The 5622-nt window shown below is 45.4% G+C and overlaps 1 protein-coding gene across 1 annotated transcript in view; it reads left to right on the top strand.

Moving 5' to 3' along the window:
• The window catches only part of VSTM4 (V-set and transmembrane domain containing 4), an 86290-nt gene that overhangs the window by 67863 nt on the left and 12805 nt on the right, over positions 1 to 5622 (top strand). The gene's annotated exons all lie outside the window — the stretch shown is intronic.

Genomic DNA, 5622 nt, shown 5'->3' with positions numbered 1-5622 from the left:
CATTTCCAGGAAAAGCTGTCATTGCTTCCTTGTTTCAGAAGAAACCAAAGACCAGATTTATTCTGATTGCATTAGGTCAGTTATTGATTCATTCAGAGGCTGAGTGGAAGATCAAAAATGGTTTTATGATGTGGATGCAAAACCTCGAGTTTAAAGGAAGAACAACCACAGGACACAAAACTGTTACCAGGGTTGAGAGGAAGGTAGTCAGTATTCAGAAAACAACTGAAAAAGGACAAGCACCATCCAGAGAGTTAATTGAACTTTGCTGGGCTCCTCCATGTCTCAGTGGGCATCCTGCCCTCCCGGACCTGGGATCGCCCATGCCTCACCTGGGCATCCTCCCTCCCTCTCTGCACTTAAGCCCTGGGGTAGCTGGAGGGTCAGGCTGCCTTATTCTCTAGGGAGAAAATGATCTCTTGTGAGTCACAGACGGAAGACGCAGAAACATCAGGAACATCACGGGTTTAATTACCGCAAGCCTCCCAGCGGGGCACTTGTATCCTGTTGCTCCCCCTCAGATTCATCCTCTGCATTGCTGCCTAGGGATTTCTCTAAAACACAGCTCCAACCCTGTCATTTCCCTGCTTAGAAAAACTGAACGGCTCCCCCTTGCCTCCAGGATGGAATGCAGTGGCTTCCTGTGAGTGGTGGGCGGCTGGCTGTCATCATCTGCCTCTGCTCCCTTGATCCCACCCCACCTGGCAGCCTTATCCCACCAAGACCCCCCGTGGCCTGGGTCCTGTCACCCAGCCCTCTGCCTCACCTGTGCCCACCTCATCCTCCCTCCAAGCTGCGGCTCAGCTCCAAGGTGTGGCTCCCACCACCTTCTTTCTGAGGCCTCCTGCCCCACAGCCCTCACTTCTCTGTGATTCTAGGTTCACCCAAGTGTCATAGTTAGGCCTCTTCATACCAGAGACCTGCTCGTTGACAGCTCTTGGGGCACTTTTCAGTTCACCTGCCGTGGCCGACCCCTGCGGCCTGGACGCTGCCCTCGCTTGTTCCCAGAGGCCATCTTGAGTTGCTGCTGTCTCCCCAGCGGGCTGCTTTTCCTCCTGGCAGTCCCTGCTCCCTGGATGGTGAGGCTGCCTGCCTTTCCTCCAGTGTGGCAGCCTGTGGGGCTCTTTTCTCCCTGAACACATCCCCTGAAGGAGTCAGCATTCTCACAGGGGCAGCAGCCACCCGCGCAGCTCACTGCTTCCCTAATCAGGTCTTCCAGACTGTCCTAGGCTGGCTGTTGTGTTGGTCCCACACTCCCCCACAGGGCCCACGGGTACCTCAGGGTCACCACTGCACACACTGAACTCATTACCTGCCCCATGTCTCCTCCCTGTAGGATTTCTTTGCCTCTAAGAACAACACTTCTGTCCTGAAGCTAAATTGTGGTAAAACACGCATACATGCAATTTACCACTGTGACTGTTTTTAAGTGTATAGTTCAGCTATGTTAAGAACATCCCCATTGCTGTGCAAACTATCTTCAGGACCTTTTCATCTTGCAAATTTGAACCTCTGTACTCATTAAACAAATTCCTATTGCCCTGTCTTCTGTCCCCTGAAATCCACCTTTCTGCTTTCTGCTCTATCAGGTACCTCGGATAAGGGCAGGTATGCAGGATTAGTCTTTCTGTGACTGGCTTATTCCATTCAGCATGAGGTCCTCAAGCTCATCCACAGTGTAGCATGTGTCACACTCTCCATTCGTTTTTAAGGCTGAACAATATTCCATTATATGTGCAGAGCACATTTGTTTATCCATTCATCCCTTGATAAATACTGGGGTTACTTCCACTTTTTGGCTACTGTAAATAACGGTGCTATGAACATAGTGTACAACTACCTGTCCAAGTTCCTGCTTTTAATCCTTTAGGATATATATATATATATTTTTTTTTTTTGCAGTTTTTGGCCAGGGCCAGTTTTGAACCCGCCACCTCCAGTATATGGGGCTGGTCCCCTACTCCTTGAGCCACAGGCGCTGCCCAGGATACATGTTTCTACCTAGAAGTGGGATTTCTGGATCATAAGGCAATTCTAGTTTTAACTTTTTGCAGAACTGCTATATTTCCATAGCAGCTACACCATTTTCTATTTCCAACAATGTGGAAGGGTTACAATTTCTATACATCCTCAACAAATCTTGTTATATTCTTTCTTCTTCCTCCTCTTCCTCTCCTCCTCGTCCCCTTCCTCCTTCTTCTGATTGTAACCATCCCAGTGGGTGTAAGGTGATGTTTAATTGTGGTTTTCGTTTGCATTTCCCTAATGATTTGTGATGTTGAGCATCTTTTCATGTGTTGGTTGGCCTTGCGTATGTTTTCTCTGTAGCAATGTATATTCAAGTCCTTTGACCATTTTTTTTGGGGGGGGGTAGGGTTTTTTTTTGTTTATGGTTGAGTTTAAGGAGTTCTTTGTATATTCTCTGTGTGTGTATAATATCTTTCATTAGATATATAATTTGCCAGTATTTTCACTCATTCTGTAGGATGCCTTTTCACTCTGTTAATTGTGTCCTTTGATGCCCAGAAGTTTGAACTTTTCATGGCGCAAACCTATCTCTCCCCTCCCTGTGTCCCCAGTAGAGCATGTGGTCCCTGCAGTGAGTAGATGACACAGTAGGAGTCTGGTTAGAGTTTGATCTACACGCTCCCTGCTGAAAGTGTTGTCCAGCAGTCCAGGGAGCTTGTTGGATAAAAGCAGAATCTCCGGCCTTCACGCAGACCTACTAAGGCAGAATCTGTGATTTAATGAGCTCCTAGATAAATGTAAAAGAAGGTTAAAGTTTGAGAAGTGTGGCTCTGAATAACTTAGAAAACCAAATAGCCATCTGTGGTGGGATCAGTGCTGTTAGGATACGGTGTTCCTGCCACCCACCTCCAAAGAGGACTCTACTTAACATTTCAGCACAACAGTTAAGTCTTCTGGGGAGAATGATGGTTTGTCTTATTTATCAATGAAAGGACAATTAAATAGGAGAAGCCTCCTTTCTTCCCGCAAACCTTTCTGAGACATCTGCAACTCAGCTGGGTGTAGTCCCCTGACCACCTAGGTCCCCTCATGGGTAAAGAATTCTGACAGATGAAAAGACCTACTTTCTTGGGACACTCTCAAGGTTATAGTCTGCAAGAAACCTCTCTCCTCCCGTGGAAACCCAAAGATCAGAGCACTCCAAATGGCCAGAAAGGAAGCAGTTCATTCCACGTAGTTCAAAGGGACCATCCCAGGAACCTGCCTCTCCACGGCTCTGTTGGGAACCAAGGAGTGGTCAGCCCAGGGCTGAACCGCAGTGCCCCATGCATATTGCCTTCTTGGAAAGAAGTCTCTTCCCCTAGTCCTGTTTTCACCTTTAAGAATGTATTGCCAGGTCTAAAAAGAGTGTTTCTCTGATCCGTAGTAGAAAAGGGCTTTGAGGCACATTACGAACCAGTGATCGAATCTGAGAGGATTTTAATAATAACCCAAATCCCAGCAAAATTATTTCCAGAGGACACGCATTTCAGGTTTCTTGAAGGATGTTTATAATAAGCCGGAGAATTTCTCTTGTTGTCGTTAATGTGCTAGAACTGGTTTCAGTTAAATTTTACATGAAAAGGATATATTAACCTGCATAAAATATGTTCATAATCTCGATTTAAAATTAAAAAGAAAAAAAAATCCACAACTATGTGTACAATATATTGCTCCAAGTAAAAGCCTTGGGAAAAAAACAAAAACTTTGCTTGTACCATGCTAGTACCATTTTTGCAGAGATAAAAATTCTATGCTCCCCTCGGTACACATGCACATCCCATTATTGTCACGGGGAGTTATGTATGTTGACTGGAGGGAAGAATAGATGCCGAGGCTTCAGAAGGGATAAGAGCACAGTAAGCAGAAGTCACTTGGTTTCGGGGGCTTGCTCTAGTCCAGAGAGACCAGGCCAAGCAGCTGGGCCTTCAGTAAGCCAGAGGGGATCAAGATCATTCCTCCCCCAAAATGGAAGTAGGAATGTCCTACTTTGGGGAGTTTTTCAACCCATGAACAGGGCTGTCATTTCCAGTCAGTGCCAAGGTGCCTCCATGACCTGGGAACTAGGCGCAGAGAGAATGGCTGAGGCTCGGATTTTGTTGAAGAAGGGCTAAGTGAAGCAGTTATTTGCAAGGCTCTTTTAAGGCTGGGCAGCACATCAAGCCCTTGTTAGGAACCACCTTTTGGGGGATAAAAGGAATCATATTGCAGAAATGCTGCAGAGGGAGTTGGCCTCAACTTTGTCCTGGAAGAGTAGCATGGCTTTGAGCTTTGAGAAGGAAGGGAACTTTGGGATTGATCACTTTGGGGCTGTGTGCTTCTCCTGTTTACTGCATCATTGATTCAGTCATACTTCTTTTCCAGTCTTCCACATACTCATTCCCCAACAGTTACTGGGCACTGAAGGGCAGGGTGCAAGGTGCCAGGGAAGCAGGAGCATGAGCCTGGGAACCACCTGTAGGTGGCAGAGAGATGAGCTGGTTGGAGGTTGGCCTAGGAAAGAGGCATACCTAGATGTCCAGTAAGTCCAGGTCCATGAGTGACCTCTCCTGATTATGCAGTCATCCCTGCTACCACAGGTCCCAGTGGGACTGGCCTGTCCCTCTGTGTCTGCAAGGAACGTCCCTCCCTACAGAGTGGTGGTTTGTTCTCCATCTCAGCCTGGCTGATTTGCTGCCGTTATTGGACACTTCGTTTCTAGGATCATTGCACTGCTGGGAAATATTTTTTAACTTTTTCACTCTGTTTTATTTTTGTAATCTCATGAAACAATATCATTTCTGCTCACATTTGATTTTTTTAAGACTATTTCATTTAAAACTTCAGTTTTGAGCACAGAGTACTTCAGAGTTATTAAAAGACTTTTTCAATCTCAATTGGAGAATACTGGAAATGAAGTGCCATTTTGGAAAAAAAGAAAAAAATCAACATATCTGCAACATTAGGCTAGGCGTCCTGAATCTCAGGAAGAATGTCTATGTGAAATTCTGAGTTCGCAACAAACTGACTATGCATTTAAGGGATGTTTTTTCCTGGCCTAAATCATTCTAAATTATTACATGTATTATAACTTCCAAAAACTAAATTTATAAACTGCCAGCAAGCACATGTGATGAACAAAAGATGATAAGACACAGCTTCATGAATTTATGGCAAGATAAGAATGTGCATAGAAAGATGAAGAAAACAGATTACTAATTCAGTGTTACATGCCCATTGCCCACATTGCATACAATGTGAATTCAGCAAATGAGCAGGCATGCCTACCTACTGCTACTCTAGATGCGGTCTCAATACTTGGTTTGTGCCCTGTATATCCTGTCTATGACCTAACGCTACTGTGATGGTGATGATCATGACAGTGATGATAAGGATGGTGATGATGATGATGACGGTGATGATACGGATGGTGATGATGATGATGATGATGATAATGATGATGTTGTGGTAATGATGGTGATGATGATAGTGGAGATGATGGTGATGATGATGGTTGTGATGATGATGAGGGTTGTGATGGTAATGTTGGTGACAATGATGATGGTGATGATGATGGTGGTGGAGATGGTGGTGATAGTGGTGGAGATGGTGGTGATGATGGTTACAATGATGGTG

Source organism: Otolemur garnettii, unplaced genomic scaffold, assembly GCF_000181295.1.
Source record: "Otolemur garnettii isolate 467f Iridium unplaced genomic scaffold, OtoGar3 scaffold00217, whole genome shotgun sequence".
NCBI classification, from domain to species: Eukaryota; Metazoa; Chordata; class Mammalia; order Primates; family Galagidae; genus Otolemur; species Otolemur garnettii.
The sequence above is the reverse complement of the archived record's forward strand: the minus strand, read 5'-3'. Positions and strand labels throughout refer to the sequence as shown.